This window comes from Microcaecilia unicolor, chromosome 1 (assembly GCF_901765095.1).
Source record: "Microcaecilia unicolor chromosome 1, aMicUni1.1, whole genome shotgun sequence".
Taxonomy (NCBI): domain Eukaryota; kingdom Metazoa; phylum Chordata; class Amphibia; order Gymnophiona; family Siphonopidae; genus Microcaecilia; species Microcaecilia unicolor.
Genome location: NC_044031.1, coordinates 440,313,522 through 440,332,266, shown reverse-complemented (window position 1 = coordinate 440,332,266; position 18,745 = coordinate 440,313,522).

The window sequence follows — 18,745 nt, the reverse complement described above, 5'->3', positions numbered from 1 at the left end:
GTTCAGTTATAGTGACTACTTGCTAAATATCTTGCAAGGAAAACAATTTATCTTTAATAGTCACTTCTTCTGTTGCCAAACCTGAAATCATCTGGACTGCATTGGGCATAAAGGCCCGACTATGGGCCTTAGCACTAGCTGAAAGACCAGAGACTCCACTCATTGTGATATGTAAATCGATAGAGGAAATTTTTGCTCCTTTATTGGGACTATTGCCTCTACTGGTGCTATTTAACATATTTATAAATTATCTGGATATGGGAATGACTAGTGAGGTGATTAAATTTACAGATGACACAAAACTATTCAAAGTTGTTAAAACGCATGCAAACTGTGAAAAATTGCAGGAAGATCTTTGGAAATTGGGCATAGCAGATGAAACTTAATGTGGACATAGGCAAAGTGATGCACATTGGGAAGAATAATCCAAATCATAGTTACCTTAGGAGTCAGCGCCCAAAAAAAAGATCTACATGTCATTATGGACAACACGCTGAAATCTTTTGCTCAGTGTGCGGCAGCAGCCAAAAAAGCAAACAAGGTGCTATGAATTATTAGGAAAGAGATGGAAAATAATGTCTCTGAATCGATCCATGATGTGACCTTACCTTTAGTATTGTGTGCAGTCTGGTTGCTGTATCTCAATAAATATATGGTGGAATTAGAAAAGGTTCAAAAAAGGGAAATGAAAATGGTTAAGAGGATGGAACTCCTCTCACATAAGAAAAGGCTTAAGAGATAACCAATGCAGAAAACTACTGCGGGCTACAGCACACCCTTAATGAACAGTTTACCTACTCACTATTGGCCACTGTGTGCTAAAAGAGCTTCTGTGCTCCCACAGTAGGCATCAGTGCAGTGCATATTAAAATGCATGCTAGGTAGCTGATGAAGCTACCCCACACCATGCAGAGCTGTATGCTAATGTCTACTGTGTGGGCTCAATGCCTACCTCCAGGTCTGAGGCTGGCATAGAGCCCTCATAGCATTAACCCCATCTCCTTCCCCTCTGCCCCACTCTGGTGCCCTCCCATGTCCCCCAAATCAGTGAACCCCATTCCCCTCCCTCCCCCCGGCATGACCAGTCTCTTCCCACTCACCCAAACTGTTTACCTGGTGTCTAGTGGCCTCCACTCCTCCAATCTTCACCCAGGCCCACATCCTCTGACTCGGTACCTCTTGAGGGGGCAAAAGCGATATCCACTAGCTCTTGTCTCAAGTGCTTTTATTTTCAAAGTGGTAGGGCTCTGCTTCACCTGGTACATTCTGGGATGCACGGGGGGGGGGGGGCAGGTCTGCCATATAGGGGAATTTATCTCTTATATGGTGGGCCTGGCCCCGAGCGATTTATCTCAGCTGGGGCGTGATGGCACCTGAGGGAAGAGCCAGTGGGCTGATTATGTCAGGGGTGGGTGCTATGGGAATTTTTTTTTATCTTGAGAGGGAATGGGTTGGGTGATTTTGGATTGCCACTAGGAGCCGTTCAGTGGGTTGAAATGGGACAGGCAAAACACTGCGGCATGCTTATAATAATAATAATAAGGAAAAGAAGATGAAGAACAATCCTGTGGGAAAAACAAGGGCTGATCTCTAAAAATTACATATCATGCTGAAATACAAAATCCTGAGTGGTGTGGAGTGGGTGGAGGTGAATCGATTTTTCACTATTCAAAAAGTGCAACGAATAGGGGACACTCAATGAAATCGCATAGAAATACTTTTAAAATAAATAGGAGGAAATATTTTTCACTCAAAGAATAGTTAAGCTCTGGAATTCATTGCCGGAGGATGTGGTAATGGTGGTTAGAATATATGGGTTTTAAAAGGTTTTGGACAAGTTTCTGGAGGAAAAGTCTACAGCCCGTTATTGAGATGGCTATGGGGGAAGCCACTGCTTGCCCTGGGATTGGTAGCATGGAATGTTGCAAATATTTGGACCTGGATTGGCCACTGTTGGAAGCAACATACTGGGCTGGATGAACCATTGGTCTGACCCAGTATGGCTATTCTTATTGTAACCCTATGGGTTAAATGTTAAAAGATTACCTGGCTCATTCTGGATCTGGTGTGGAGACAGTGAGCAGTGCAGTGAAACTGAGTGGTCTGTGTGCATGCGCTGAGTATTCCGCATGCTGATGGAACTCTCAGGAGAGTGACAAAGAGCTCAGGCTGGCAGTTGGGAGAGAGCTCTATTGGTGAGAACATGTTACTTGGAAAAGACTGGAAGAAAGTTGATGCTGGAGATTATCACCTGAAAGGAAAACATGCCCAGTGTTCAAGAGAGCCAGAGAGAGAAAACAAAGAGCAGCTAAGTGACTGAAACTATTTTTAAAAAAGTGCACATAAGAGAAAATAGTAAAGGAAACCTGAACAATAAGTGAGAGATAACTAAAAGAAGAAGAAAAAAAGAGTAGAGGAAAACTTACATGTTGAGATCCTTGAAGGTCTCTGGAAATCTGAAAGACAGGAGAAAAGAAAGTTTAAAGAATCTAGTGTTTTGTAAAATTGAATGTGCTTAAATGATTTATGTACCTAATATTTATACTTATCTGAAAGTGCTCCCAAATTTTCTAAACTGATTTGTGTTGCAAACCTGTAATTGAAATACATATGTTAAATTTGCAAGTTGGTAAAATTTCATTAACATTTAAATATAATTCAAATAATAAAAAAATATTTTCTTTTTATTGTTAAACTCCCTGGTTGGTGTTGAGTCATTTTGGGGAAACACATTTTGGGGAAACACATGTTTGGTACCATCATTGTTATACCTTGCTCTGCCACCAGGGGGTTTACATTATGTTCTCATGAATAGTTATTGTAGGTTGAAGAAGCGGCATACAATGTACAGAAAAGAGTGAAACAGCATTAGAGAGAGGATTAAGGACTCACAACTACTGATGTTGTCACCAAAGGAAGCACATTTACATGTTGATGGTGGAGAAGTGGCCTAGTGGTTAGGATGGTGGACTTTGGTCCTGAGGAACTGAGTTTGATTCCCGGCACAGGCAGCTCCTTGTGACTCTGGGCAAGTCACTTAACCCTCCATTGCCTGCCGCATTGAGCCTGCCATGAGTGGGAAAGCGCGGGGTACAAATGTAACAAAAAAAAAAAAAAAATCCATTAGGCTGCATAAAGCAGGTACTGCCAAGTTCCTTTAAATGGATCTCTGACCTTAGCTTTTCTTCCACATAATAGTTGGTCATAACTTCCTGTGCCTATTCCCTTGGGCTCAAAGGGGCTCCAAAGAGGCATGGTCTGCCCCTTTGTGCACATGCCCACAGGTTCCTTCATTGCAAGGACTCAGCTTTGAAAAGCATCAAGCCCCATATTATGTCACCGTAGGAGTGTCCGTGGTGGTGCCAGTCCTGCTAGAAGAACCAGTACCACTCACACCTCAGCTTGTTGGCAAATTTTGATGTTCTGCGGCAGGGATTAAGCTTTGAAGAGCATAAAGTCCCAGATGATATCACTGCACAGGTGTTTGTGGTGGTGCCTGTCTCACTAGATGAACTGGGACCACTCACACTTCAACTTGCTGGTAAGTTCCCAACATTTTTCTTATTTTTGGAAAGCTTTCCATCTATTCTCTGTCATAGAATGATAGACATTCAGATCCCTGTCCTTTATTTCTCAAAATATGGCAAAGAATATATAAGTCCTTATTTAGTTTTGTGATATGAAAGGCTTTTCCCATCCATCTGAAATTTATAGCATAAAGAAAGGACTATTTATAGAATATATTTTTAGCCTTAAGTATACATGTCAATTGTTGAAAGATTTTCTCTGTGCTAAAGAACAGCCTTGGAAAATTTAGATTTGAGGCCTTAAAGCTTATTCAAATGCAATTTCTTATCAGAAAAGTGTAAAAGCAAACAATAATAGCACAGGGCATATTGGACTTAATGCCTTTATTATTCTCTGTTCTGTGTGCTCTGTCAGTCTTGACCTCTTGGTTGCCAATTTCAGTAACCACATATTAAATAACATCTCTGACAGTCTATGAAGTGTTTTCATTATTATCTTGTTCTTGAGCCTCAGAATTCTCAGGTTACATCTATTTTTTTTTAAATTCTCAAGACTACCCAAACATTCCTTTATATCAGTGTTCAAGCATTTTAGTCTCTGGCTAATTTTTAAATTAGGTGAGTTGTTTCAGAAGAATGACATATTCTGTCCTTGGACTTTGTGAAAATTTGTCAAGCTTTATTTATAAAAATTAAATACAAATAATAAATGGACAAGAAGATGGCCCCCAAATTACAAAACATTAAGCACTAGGAATGTGCATTCTTTTGTGCACATTTTGTTCATTGGATGCCTTATGAATTTAATGCATGTAAGATTATTTATGGATTAACCTAAGAAACAAACTTGAAGGACATCATATTATAAGCCAGAAGCACAGAAAAGCAATTTAAAGGCAATAACTTTTTTTGCCTAGCTAAGGGGAGGGGGGTAAACTCAGAAGTAAATCATAAAATATGTAAACCCTGATGGTTGTAACACAGAAAAGCAACATATCAAATGCATGACCCATATCCATACCCATAATGCTTGCCCCTGGGTCTCAGGGGATGGAAGAGACCCACAGACATAGGAGCCGGCTCTGTGGGTGCTTGAGCACCCACAATATTGAGAAGATTCCTTGTATGTGTCCAGGGAGGGGTTATTTCCATTATGCTTAGCACCCCCAATAGTTTTGAAAAGTTGGCTCCTATGCCCGCAGATGAATGATTTTTGGGAGTACTAGGAAATACCCCCCAAGCTTTTCACAAAGGGGACACCAGTGCAGAGGAAGGAATGGAATGGTTACCTACAACATGGCAAGCTCCTGAGCAGGAGGAAGGTTCTTTTGTGGAAATGGACTTGACCTAAACAAGATATGTATCTTGACTGATACAGAGCAGAGAACTGTTATTTTCCTTTAGATCTGCTGAAAAGGTTGTTTGTTTAATAAACACTATTACTGTGTACCTAGGAGGGAGGAGCAGTGTCCATAAGAACATAAGAACACAAGCATTGCTATACTGGGACAGATCAAAGGTCCATCAAGCCCAGCCAGTGGCGTACCTAGGGTAGTTGACACCCAGGGCTGGTAATTTTTTAACACCCCCCTCCAAAACCCAGTACTAGGCATACCGAGAATACAAAACACTCAGGACCTATAGAGCAAATTCTACCATAACATAAGCAGTAATTTCTACAAGTCACACAAAGAAAAGGAAAGCATCTTAAACACTACAGTGAGCACTAGAACATCAATTCACCTATTGTAAAACAAAACCAGACAGAATAGTACAGTTCGTTGATCCTGCACAGTCAATGCCAACTGAAAGCCATGTCTTTTTCACAAACACAGATACACCCTAATCTACTATAGAATAAGTAATCATAAACTTTCTATTTAGACAAAAATTAAACTGAACCCCCAAGATGCCAGACTCTGCATACAAGAAACAGAAAATGTCCCCTAGTACTGTGCAAAATATAAAGACAGCAGATGTAAATTTGAAAAAAACTAACCAATACCAATCACCACTTTACAAATTAGCAAATAGAAATAAAACAAATATAGAAAATAAAATAATACCATTTTACTGGACTAATACATTTAGCTTTCAGAGGTCAAAACCTCCTTCCTCAGGTCAGTACAGTATAGTGTTCTTACAGTATCCTATCCTGACCTGAGGAAGGGGGTTTTGTTCTCCGAAAGTTAGTCAAAATGTATTAAAATTAGTCCAATAAAAAGATTACCTTATTTACTTGTTCTATTTATAAACATTTATTAACACATCTACAATACTACTTTATCCTAAAGCAAAAAAATAAAAATATATATTTTATTTACAGTTAGTTGTCTCTAGTTTCTGCTTTCCTCATCTTCTTTTCACAGTCTTCCTTCCATCCAGTATCTGACTTTGCTCTCTCTCTCTGCCATCCAGTGTCTGCCCTTTCTGCAGTCCTCTCCATCCAATGTATGCCCTCTCTCTCTCCCTTCCATCCAAATCTGCCCTCTATCTCTGGGCCGACCTTGACTCACTGCCACTCTTAACCGAGATGCAGGGCATCCAAGGCAGAGGGCCCCAAGTGATGCTCGCTCCACGGCCCGATCCCCCGTCCGAGGGGGATGCAGCCAGCAACTAACCGCCCTCGCCCTGCACACTGCGTAGTTGCATTACAACCATGCTGCGCCGCACAGCGCTGGGACAGAACGCCCCCTCCTAGTAACACACGCTTTTTTCTCTCCCTTTCGCCCCTTTTTTTTCCTTTTTTTGAAACTCTATGAACATATCCTGCTGTGCTGTACTCAGGGTCCTTGCTATAGCGAACTTGGGATCGCCTGCTGTAGCAAACATGGGATCACACTATACTTTTCATCACCCACGAGTCCCGAATCCGGCCCTGATGAGGTGAGTACGGTTAGCACTGCTCCTCCCGTGCCTGCTGGCTCAAAAAGGACTCTCTGACTCTTTACCTGTGTCCTTTTTGTCCATTACCCCCCCATCCCTCCCTTCCCTTTTCTTCCTTAACCCCTTCCTTACTTCCTCCCCTGTAACTACTCTTTATCCCTATTCTTTTCTAACCCCTCCTCCCCTCCCCCTTCCCCCTCATCTTCGCTGGCCTTCGGCCCATTTGTGGGCGGCCTCCCCCTACTGGGGTCTGCCTCTTTCTTTTCATTTATTTGCTTTTATATCCTGCATTATCCAAAACATTTGGTTTATTTAAGCTTGCAGAGAAAACAGTAACAACGTGCATAGTTTACATTAAAACAATAGGCAAACAGTTAACAAAACAGTAAACAGTAACGTGTATATCTTATGTTGTAGCAGTATGCTTACATTTAGTGTTAAACAATAATAACCAGCAATAACTCCTGTACTAGGGGTGTGAACTTCATGTACCATAATTGTCCAGCTGGTATGTTTGTAGTTTAAGTTCCTGTAACACCTCTATTTGTGTTTTGAGAGATCCTCTATTTTTTTTTACATGGGTTTATATTATATTACAGTGATCCTGATTTTAGACACCTCGTTTCATGTATATTGAACCCTGACTTGTTTCTTGGGCAAAACGTGGACCACATCAGGTTTGTTTGTAATAAAGTTACTGTGTGGACTGCACTGCTGCATGTGCTTGTTTTTTTCAGTTGCCACTGCTACGGATCTGAAGTGCCTTTGAAGTACTACATGTGCCTAAATCAAGAAATGTGCAGAATCTGTGTGCATAACTGTGTGATCCCTGATGCTCTGCCCAAACTCCAACTAAGAGAACGCCCCCCTGTAAACTACTCGCAATGTTCTTGTCATAGTAACATTTTTAAATATATTACAGTGACATGATCAAAACTAGGAATAAATGCTAAACAGTTTGATTTATTAAAAGTGTGTTTGACCTTATCCTAAATAAAGAAAAGATTAAAATGCTGCACTGAAGGATTAGATGTACAATAAATTCATGGTTTGACGACAACTGTTACTGCTGTGAAGAGAACCCTCAAAGCTGTTGGGAGAGTGAATGCCTATTCATCCTTCTAAAGCAACACCCAAACTGTAAGGACTAGATATTGGAAAGTCAGTTTAGAAAAGAACCTTGGAGAGAAGAAACATATAACTTCATAGGTGTGTAGTATAAGAGGCTTGTTGAGGCTATATCTTCCCAAACTTAAGACGGGCAGACAGCTACAGGAGCTGGATTTAACACTGAGTTGCAACCAGAACAGTGACCCCTAGAGTTTGGAGGTCATAGTAAGTGGCATGCCTTGCCTTGGTCCCCACATTTATCTTGATGTTTTTTGTTTTTTTAATCAGGTTATATCAATTTGTATGTTTTAGAGTTACTGTCTTCTAATACAGCGATTTATTTATCTATTATTTATTATATATCAGGGAGTTTACATATCTGTGTTATGTTTTAATAATGATTAATATATTATGATTTTATAAATACCAGAAGAAGGGTAGCAAAACTCCACAAAAATGCAACAGCAACAAAAGAAGGGTGGAGAAAAATCAAGTGAAGGTGGTGAGCAATCCCAAACTTCCTTTATTTAAAATGACCCATTCTAAATAAAGGCTGTTTGAAATTACACATCACCTTTATGTGATTTATCTCCACCCTTTTTTTGGTTAATATGATTTTATGGCATTTATTTGTGATTATATATTTTTATGGTTTAATATGAGTTGGTGTTATTTACTTGATTTTGTTTATTTTAAGAGTGATGTTTTGCCCCTGAAGCAGCCTTGCTGGATGAAACATGGCCATGTGAGGCATGATTTTAAATTAGATTCTCCATTAAAATATCTTTTATCCTCCATCAACCATGTATATTTGCATTTGATTTTCCAGGTATCAATATAGACAATCCATAACATTTATTACAATGATTCCTGGGTGAAATGTGGACTGTACAAACAGAAAACAGGGCTAATGTGAAGTGCCTGATGGAACAGACCTTGAGTAGAAGGACCCACTACTAACTGTGCTACAGAACCAGACCAGATGTAGAACCGTATGTTAGAAAATCACATTTTCGGTACTATTTAAGCCACATTGAGTCTGCAAAAATGTGGGAAAATGTGTGAGACAAATGTAACAAATAAATAAAATCAACAAACTGAGGTACAGAATTTATCCATCTTTCACAGACTATAACTGAGACTGATTCTTTACCACTGGGAGCTGTACATTTGGGAAAACTGGGATAGGTGGGGGGGTGGGGGGTGGAGAACAATCCTGTAGATTCTATGGTGGCATTGATCAGGTAGTATAGGCTGCCAGATGGCCAAAGAACCAATACTATATCAAATAGTTCTCTGTCTCTCATAAAAGGCACTGCTTGACCCCCAACAAGCAACAGATTTAAAAGCAGCTATAATAGAGTGGTTTGGGTTGACGTTGACTAAAGACTGTATTAGAAGCTTTATGGGCTGCTAAATTGGGACCCAAAGAGAGACCAAGGGCACTGTCCCAACAATCACAAGACATAATTTAAAAAAAGGTTGGACCCTTCATGAGAAAGAGGTTCACCATGTCATCATTTTCCTGCTTTTTGTCCCTGGACAGTATTAATGATACAAAACCACCATCCAGTGGTGTCTTTTCACTGGAAAGGGAAGGGGAATGGGACTTGATATACCACCTTTCTGTGTTTTTTGTAGCTACATTCAAAGTGGTTTACATAGTAAATACAGGTACTTATTTTTATCTGGGGCAATGGAGGTTTAAGTGACTTGCCCAGAGTCACAAGGAGAAGCACTGGGAGTTGAACTTAGTTCTGCAGGATCAAAGTCTGCTCACTAACCACTAGGCTACTCCTCCACTGCTACAGAAAGACTTGCCTGCTTATAATCGAACGAGAAAAATGCCCAAGTTCCGACCTAAATCGGGAGATGGACGTTTATCTCACAAAAACGAATAACGCGGTATAATTGAAAGCCGAACTTGGACGTTTTCAACTGCACTCCATCGCGGAAGTGTACAAAGTTGATGGAGGCATGTCAGAGGCGTGGTGAAGGCGGGACTGGGGCATGGTTATCACCCGAACAGAGATGGGCTCCTTTCACCGATAATGGAAAAAAAGTATGCGTTTGTAGCTAGAATTTAGGGCACTTTTCCTGGACCCTGTTTTTTCACGAATAAGGCCCCAAAAAGTGCCCTAAATGAGCAGATTACCCCCAGAGGGAATCGGGGATGACCTCCCCTGACTCCCCCAGTGGTCACTAACCCCCTCCCACCACAAAAAAATGATGTTTCATAACTTTTTATTTTCACCCTCAAATGTCATACCCACCTCCCTGGCAGCAGTATGCAGGTCCCTGGAGCAGTTGTTAGGGGGTGCAGTGGACTTCAGGCAGGTAGACCCAGGCCCATCCCCCCTACCTGTTACAATTGTGCTGCTTAATGCTTATTAGTCGTCCAACCCCCCCCCCCCCAAACCCACTGTACCCACATGTAGGTGCCCCCCTTCACCCCTTAGGGCTATAGTAATGGTGTAGACTTGTGGGCAGTGGGTTTTGAGTTGGATTTGGGGGGCTCAACACACAAGGGAAGGGTGCTATGCACCTGGGAGCTCTTTTACCTTTTTTTTTTTTTTGTAAAAGTGCCCCCTAGGGTGCCCGGTTGGTGTCCTGGCATGTGAGGGGGACCAGTGCACTACGAATCCTGGCCCCTCCCATGAACAAATGCCTTAGATTTATTCATTTTTGAGCTGGGCGCTTTCATTTTCCATTATCGCTGAAAAACAAAAACGCCCAGCTCACAAATTGTCGAATAAAACATGGACGTCTATTTTTTGCGAAAATACGGTTCGGTCCGCCCCTTCACGGACCCGTTCTCGGAGATTAACGCCCATGGAGATAGACGTTTTTGTTCGATTATGCCCCTCTCGGTGTATCAGTTTTGATTACAGATATCTCCTTTTCTGTTGCATTCCTGCTATTGCTGTTGCAGCTGCTTTGAGTCATATATAAGATCTTCAAACCAACACAAGTCTCCCTGGAAACCAAAATAAATTAATATTTTCACAAAGAATATTGCATGACACTATTTGAAATATGATCCACTGTCCTCTACTGATGGTTTCCAACAGTGAAGGGATTCTGAAAAACACAGATCCTCCACAGCACTAAGGTAACTTTTGAAGATTCCTCCTCCAGATCTTCTGCTGTTGCTGCAGTTGCTACTGGGGCTGAGTTTTCATCTCACAATTTAAGTTTAATAAACAAAAAGTTCTTAATGCACATTAGGAACTTTTTAGTGTGTGCAAATCAGATTTACATGCATTAATTCATAGGTTAATCTGTGTTAAATTGAATGCATGCACTACATTTTTAAAAGCATGATAACAAATTGAATATATGCTAACATCTATATTCCTAACATTTGGTGTAACAGCTGAGGTCTGGAATGAATTATATTACTTAAGTCTGCTTTATTTTCAGAGAAGTATTAAAAAATTTTTCTGGTGCTGGGTCTTATACCTATTGATGTTGCTAGTTACCCCTGCCTTTCATTCTACATTGGTCAATTAACAAGGATTAATAACCAGAAACATTTCCCTCAGCACTTTCCCAGGAACACTCCCCTTTAGGGATGGGCTTCACACTCTCCACTTCCCTCCCCCCAGTGACTCTAGGGAGGGATCTCTCATCAGTTTAGTAATCCCCAATATGTTGGGGGATTGTACATAGAAGGAACAAAAACAAATTTAAATCTTAGGTAGAGTTTGACATGACAGAATATTGTTGGTTTGTTTCAATCAAAAGTTACCTTTCTTAGAGGGTCTTTTACTAAGGCACGCTCGCGTTTTTTGGCACACGCTAACATTGTGGGTACGCTAAACGTTAGAGATGCCAATGCAGTCCTATGGGTGTCTCTAACACTTAGCGAGCGCCAAAAATGTGAGAGTGCCTTAGTAAAAGACGCCCTTATCTTTCTTCTTGCTGCATGTTACAAAGTAGAATGGCATGATTTGTTTGATCTACTTTTATAATATAGACATAAGAAAGAATATAAAATGAAAGAATCAAAATCTAACCTATGTAAAATAAGGACAAGTCAGCCAGAACATTTTCATTTTGTGATGTTTCCTGGGAATGTTTAAGAAGGAGATAGAGCAGCTTTTAAACTAGAAATGGGGGGAAGGCCGACAGTCGCTCAAAAGAGCATGGTTCGGGATAAGGTATCTTTCAAAGATATCACCATAACAGGGAAGATAGAGTATCCTGATAGTGAGGTTGCAAAAGAGATTGTAGTAGATCGGGTATCTTTAAATAACAATAAAAATCAGACAAAAGATTGCCAATTAATACTGTCAAGTACTAAGCATGATGTACTTAGGAACAACAAACATAGTTTGAAATGTCTATATGCGAATGCCAGGAGCCTAAGAAATAAGATGGGGGAGTTAGAATATATTGCACTAAATGAAAAATTAGATATAATAGGCATCTCTGAGACCTGGTGGAAGGAGGATAACCAGTGGGACACTGTCATACCGGGGTACAAATTATATCGTAGTGATAGGGTGAATCGGATTGGTGGAGGGGTAGCATTGTATATTAACGAGAGCCTTGAATCAAATAGATTGAAAATTCTGCAGGAAGCAAAACACTCCTTGGAATCACTGTGGATTGAAATTCCATGTGCAAAGGGGAAAAGGATAGTGATAGGAGTGTACTACCGTCCGCCTGGCCAGGACGAACAGACGGATGCGGAAATGTTAAAGGAAATCAGGGACGCAAACAAACTGGGCAACACAATAATAATGGGGGATTTCAATTACCCGCATATAGACTGGGGTAATGTAACATCTGTACACGCAAGGGACATAAGATTTCTTGATGAAATCAAGGACAGCTTCATGGAACAGCTAGTTCAGGAGCCGACAAGAGAAGGAAAAATACTAGACTTAGTCCTTAGTGGTGCTCATGATCTAGTGCAGGGGGTAACGATACGAGGGCCGCTTGATAACAGTGATCATAATATGATCGGTTTTGATATTGGCATTGAAGGAAGTGAAACTAGGAAATCAAGTACGCTAGCGTTTAACTATAGAAAAGGTGATTACGACAAAATGAGAAAAATGGTGAAAAAAAGACTGAAAGGAGCAGCTCGCAGAGTAAAAAACTTGCATCAGGCGTGGATGCTGTTTAAAAACGCCATCCTGGAGGTTCAGGACAAATATATTCCACGTATTAGAAAAAAGGGAAAAAAGACTAAACGTCAGCCGGCGTGGCTAAACAGTAAGATAAAGGAAATCATTAGAGCCAAAAAACAATCCTTCAGAAAGTGGAGAAGAGAACCAACTGAAAGTAACAGGATAGATCATAAGGAATGCCAAGCCAAATGCAAAGCGGAGATAAGGAGGGCAAAAAAGGACTTTGAGAAGAAATTAGCGTTGGAAGCAAAAATACATAGTAAAAACTTTTTTAGATACATTAAAAGCAGGAAACCGGCCAAAGAGTCGGTTGGGCCGCTGGACGAAAATGGTGTTAAAGGGGCGATCAAGGAGGACAAAGCCGTAGCGGAGAAATTAAACGAATTCTTTGCTTCGGTCTTCACCGAGGAGGATTTGGGGGGGACACCGGTGCCGGAACGAATATTTGAAGCGGGGGAATCGGAGAAACTAAACAAATTCTCTGTAACCTTGGAGGATGTAATGGGTCAGTTCAGCAAGCTGAAGAGTAGTAAATCACCGGGACCTGATGGTATTCATCCCAGAGTATTAATAGAACTAAAAAATGAACTTGCGGAGCTACTGTTAGAAATATGCAATCTGTCCCTAAAATCGAGTGTAATACCGGAAGACTGGAGGGTAGCCAATGTTACTCCGATTTTTAAGAAGGGTTCCAGAGGAGATCCGGGAAATTATAGACCGGTGAGTCTGACGTCGGTGCCGGGCAAGATGGTGGAGGCTATTATTAAGAATAAAATTGCAGAGCATATACAAAAACATGGACTGATGAGACAAAGTCAGCACGGATTTAGTGAAGGGAAGTCTTGCCTCACCAATCTAATGCATTTTTTTGAGGGGGTAAGCAAACATGTGGACAATGGGGAGCCGGTTGATATTGTATATCTGGATTTTCAGAAGGCGTTTGACAAAGTGCCGCACGAAAGACTCCTGAAGAAATTGCAGAGTCATGGAATCGGAGGTAGGGTATTATTATGGATTAAGAACTGGTTGAAAGATAGGAAGCAGAGAGTAGGATTGCGTGGCCAGTATTCTCAGTGGAGGAGGGTAGTTAGTGGGGTCCCGCAGGGGTCTGTGCTGGGTCCGTTGCTTTTTAATGTATTTATAAATGACCTAGAGATGGGAATAACTAGTGAGGTAATTAAATTCGCCGATGACACAAAATTATTCAGGGTCGTCAAGTCGCAGGAGGAATGTGAACGATTACAGGAGGACCTTGCGAGACTGGGAGAATGGGCGTGCAAGTGGCAGATGAAGTTCAATGTTGACAAGTGCAAAGTGATGCATGTGGGTAAGAGGAACCCGAATTATAGCTACGTCTTGCAAGGTTCCGCGTTAGGAGTTACGGATCAAGAAAGGGATCTGGGTGTCGTCGTCGATGATACGCTGAAACCTTCTGCTCAGTGTGCTGCTGCGGCTAGGAAAGCGAATAGAATGTTGGGTGTTATTAAGAAGGGTATGGAGTCCAGGTGTGCGGATGTTATAATGCCGTTGTATCGCTCCATGGTGCGACCGCACCTGGAGTATTGTGTTCAGTACTGGTCTCCGTATCTCAAAAAAGATATAGTAGAATTGGAAAAGGTACAGCGAAGGGCGACGAAAATGATAGTGGGGATGGGACGACTTTCCTATGAAGAGAGGCTGAGAAGGCTAGGGCTTTTCAGCTTGGAGAAGAGACGGCTGAGGGGAGATATGATAGAAGTGTATAAAATAATGAGTGGAATGGATCGGGTGGATGTGAAGCGACTGTTCACGCTATCCAAAAATACTAGGACTAGAGGGCATGAGTTGAAGCTACAGTGTGGTAAATTTAAAACGAATCGGAGAAAATTTTTCTTCACCCAACGTGTAATTAGACTCTGGAATTCATTGCCGGAGAACGTGGTACGGGCGGTTAGCTTGACGGAGTTTAAAAAGGGGTTAGATAGATTCCTAAAGGACAAGTCCATAGACCGCTATTAAATGGACTGGAAAAATTCCTCATTTTTAGGTACAACTTGTCTGGAATGTTTTTACGTTTGGGGAGCGTGCCAGGTGCCCTTGACCTGGATTGGCCACTGTCGGTGACAGGATGCTGGGCTAGATGGACCTTTGGTCTTTCCCAGTATGGCACTACTTATGTACTTATGTACTTATGTATTCATTTTCCTTTGGCTAAGTTTTCATCATGAAAGCAAAGTCATTGAGTGAACAGTCTATCGAAAGAGAGGACACTATAAGAGGACCTACTCTTTCTGAAAGAGCGTGCACTATGGGGTGAATTCTATATATGACACCAAATAAATTGGGTCTGAAAAAAGTGTTATCCTATATAATGTGTTTAAAATTAGGCATGGTTTATAGAATAGTACTTATGCCTGGTATTGCACTTAACTTTAGGCACAGCCATTTGCACCAAATGAATCATGATGCAAATCTTCATTTGTAAATTAGGCACCTAGCCCCATTACTCTATAACTACCTGCATAATTTTTAGGAATGCCCCCATTCTGGCCATGGCCCTCCCATCTCTGTGCCTCCTTTTTAAACTTCCTTGTAAAATTTAGGCATGGATTCCACACCTAAATTTATGCATCTAATTAGTGCCAATGATTGCTTGTTAACAAGCCAACTATCGATGCAATTAAATTCTGCATGCAACTTTTAGCAATATTTATAAAATTTGGGGATATATGCAAGGCAGCTTGCACATGAGCGATGGGTGTCCTCTTTGTTAATAGTGCACGATCGAAAGAGTGACCACTATTATTGGCAAACAATACAACACAAATTCTCATGTTTTTTTCTGCCTGCTTTTGTTTGATAATGTTATGCAATGACTTAGGATAAATGCTCATCCATAATGTGAAAGAAGAACTATGCAGCTGTGGTAATGGTCATTTTGGAGACACTCATGCCTGAGCTTCAGTAAATATTTACAGGTTTTTGAATTCATGGTGGGAATTAAAATGGCATGTGTACATGGGGGTGAATAACCAATTGTAAGCCAGACTATGGGTGAAGCAGACATTTTATTGATATATCTCTGGTGGCTCTGACTTGGTACCTGCTCTATGTTTTGTTTTTGTAATCATAATACTCTGTTTTTGTTTTTAATACCTCACATATCTCCTGGAAGGAATGAATACATTCTTTTATAGCTTTTGCTAACTCCCAGTGCCTCAGTTGTTCAAAATATTTAATCTCTGGAGTTGACACATGCTGTGAATGATTTAACTTCATAAGAGATTTAAATTCCAGAGCTATGGCCAGAACTGCACTTTGCCCATTCCTTGAGATACTTTAGAAATACAGAGCCAACTTCTGACCTTGAAGATAAGACTTATTATCAAAGATTAAGAAAAATCATATTAAAACACAGTCTTAAGGTAAATAGAAATAATGAAATAAAGTTTGATATGGAAGGCTATGAAAAATGGAATAGCTGAGTCATGAATAGAATGCTGATTCTTAAAACAAGCTATTATTCATGTTAATTTCCTTATATTTGTATGGAGGGAATCACTTCAAATAACTTTCATGTTTCTTCCTCTCTCTGTATAAAATCTTTGAGTACATTAAGATTTCACATTATTACGGTATGTTGTAAAATTCAGTCTAGCTCATTTCATTTTCAGTATCTTTGTGTTTGCACTGCTGTAGGTCTGACCTTTTTGGTTAGGTGCAAAATGTGTTCTATACTTCTTTAAACATTGTAGAATGGGTTTTTTGGATTTCAGCTCAATTTGTGCAGTTATTAAACTGGAAGCTTTCCAAGTACTCTGAAATTTAAAATAACACAATTTGGCACCTAGCGTGTATGATGGAATTACTTGGAAAGAAAATCAGTTTTTAAGGCCAGCTAACTTTTCAGATCTAAGATTGTGCAAGATAAGTTAATGTGAACCTCATTGTAAGTTAGTTTGTTCTTTTGAAAAGGTGGAAATTTGCATTGATGAAATGTTAAAATAAAAATAGTATGGGAATAATTCTGTAAGTGGATGCCTCCTTTTAAGAGTCCCGATACCCCTTGTTCAAGGCACTCAGATTCTGTTATAGATTACTAGTATAACTCAGCATAGGCATGTCTACATGTACATAAGAACATAAGAATATCCGTACTGGGTCAGACCAATAGTCCTTCTAGCCAAGTATCCTGTTTCCAGCAGTGGCCAATCCAGGCCACATGCACTTGGAAGAAATCCAAATAGTAGCAACATTCCATTCTACCAATCCCAGGGTAAGTAGTGGCTTCCCCATGTCTATCTCAATAACAGACTATGGACTCATCTCCAGGAACTTGCCCAAACCTTTTTTTAAACCCAGGTATGCTAATCACTGTTACCACATCCTCCGGCAATGAGTTCCAGAGCTTAACTATAAGTTGAGTGAAAAAAATATTTCCTTCTATTTGTTTTAAAAGTATTTTCATCTAATTTCATTCAGTGTCCCCCGGTCTTTGTACTTTTTGAAACAGTGAAAAATTGATTCACTTTTACCCATTCCACACCATTCAGGATTTTGTAGACCTCAATCATATCCCTCCTCAGCCATCTCTTTTCCAAGCTGAAGAGCCCTAACCTCTTTAGCATTTCCTTATATGAGAGGCATTCCATCCCCTTCATCATTTTAGTTGCTCTTCTTTGCACCTTTTCGTAATTCCACTATATCTTTTTTGAGATATGGTGACCAGAATTGAATAGCAAATCTCTTCAAAACTGCATAGAGCAATATTATAACAGAAACTAAATTACTTCAATTGCTCTAACTCGTTAGGAAAAAGATGAGAAGATGAACAACTATGTTTTCATTTTGTTACGTTTTATATATATAGCCTCATACGTCCAGGGTACCTTTATAGAAAATTAGGACACCACTGACTGACATTCATCATAGGCTACCACCACCTGCCAGAATTGAATGCAATACTCAAGGAGTGATACAGAGGCATTATTTATTTATTTATGCATTTTTACCCCACATTTTCCAATCAAGTTGTCAGTTCAATGTTCTTATTTTACCATCTTTTTCCTAGCATCCTGTTTGCTTTTTTGGCCACTACCACACACTGGACAAAATATTTCAGCATATTGTCTACAATGACACCTAGATCTTTTTCTTGAGTGCTGACTCCTAAGGTGGACCCTAGCATCCATTAACTATAATTCAGATTATTCTTCCCAACGTGCTTCACTTTGCATTTGTCCACAATAAATTTAATCTGCTATTTAGATGCCCAGTTTTCTAGTTTCCTAAGATCTTCTTGAAATTTTTCACAGTCCGCATGTGTTTTGACAACTTTGAATAGTTACTCCAGCCATAGACTTGGCATAATGGTGGTTGCATAAATGTGGCAAGGGTGCATGTTGAACTTATAGAGGGGCATAATTGAACAAAAACGTCTATCTCCATGGGCGTTTATCTCTGAGAACGGGTCCGTGAAGGGGCGGACCGAACCGTATTTTCGAAAAAAATAGACGTCCATGTTTTATTCGACAATTTGTGAGCTGGGCATTTTTGTTTTTCAGTGATATTGGAAAATGAAAGCGCCCAGCTCAAAAATGAATAAATCCAAGGCATTTGTTCATGGGAGGGGCCAGGAGTCGTAGTGCACTGGTCCCCCTCACATGCCAGGACACCAACCGGGCACCCTAGGGGGCACTTTTACAAAAAAAAAAAAAAAAAAGATAAAAGAGCTCCCAGGTGCATAGCACCCTTCCCTTGTGTGTTGAGCCCCCCAAATCCCCCTCAAAACCCACTGCCCACAAGTCTACACCATTACTATAGCCCTAAGGGGTGAAGGTGGGCACCTACATGTGGGTACAATGGGTTTGGGGGGCGGTTTGGAGGGTGGTTTGGAGGGCTCCCATTTACCAGCACAAGTGTAACAGGTGGGGGGGGATGGGCCTGGGTCCACCTGCCTGAAGTCCACTTCACCCCCTAATAACTGCTCCAGTGACCTGCATACTGCTGCCAGGGAGGTGGGTATGACATTTGAGGGTGAAAATAAAAAGTTGTGAAACGGCATATTTTGAGGGGCATAATGGAACAGAAACGCCTATCTCC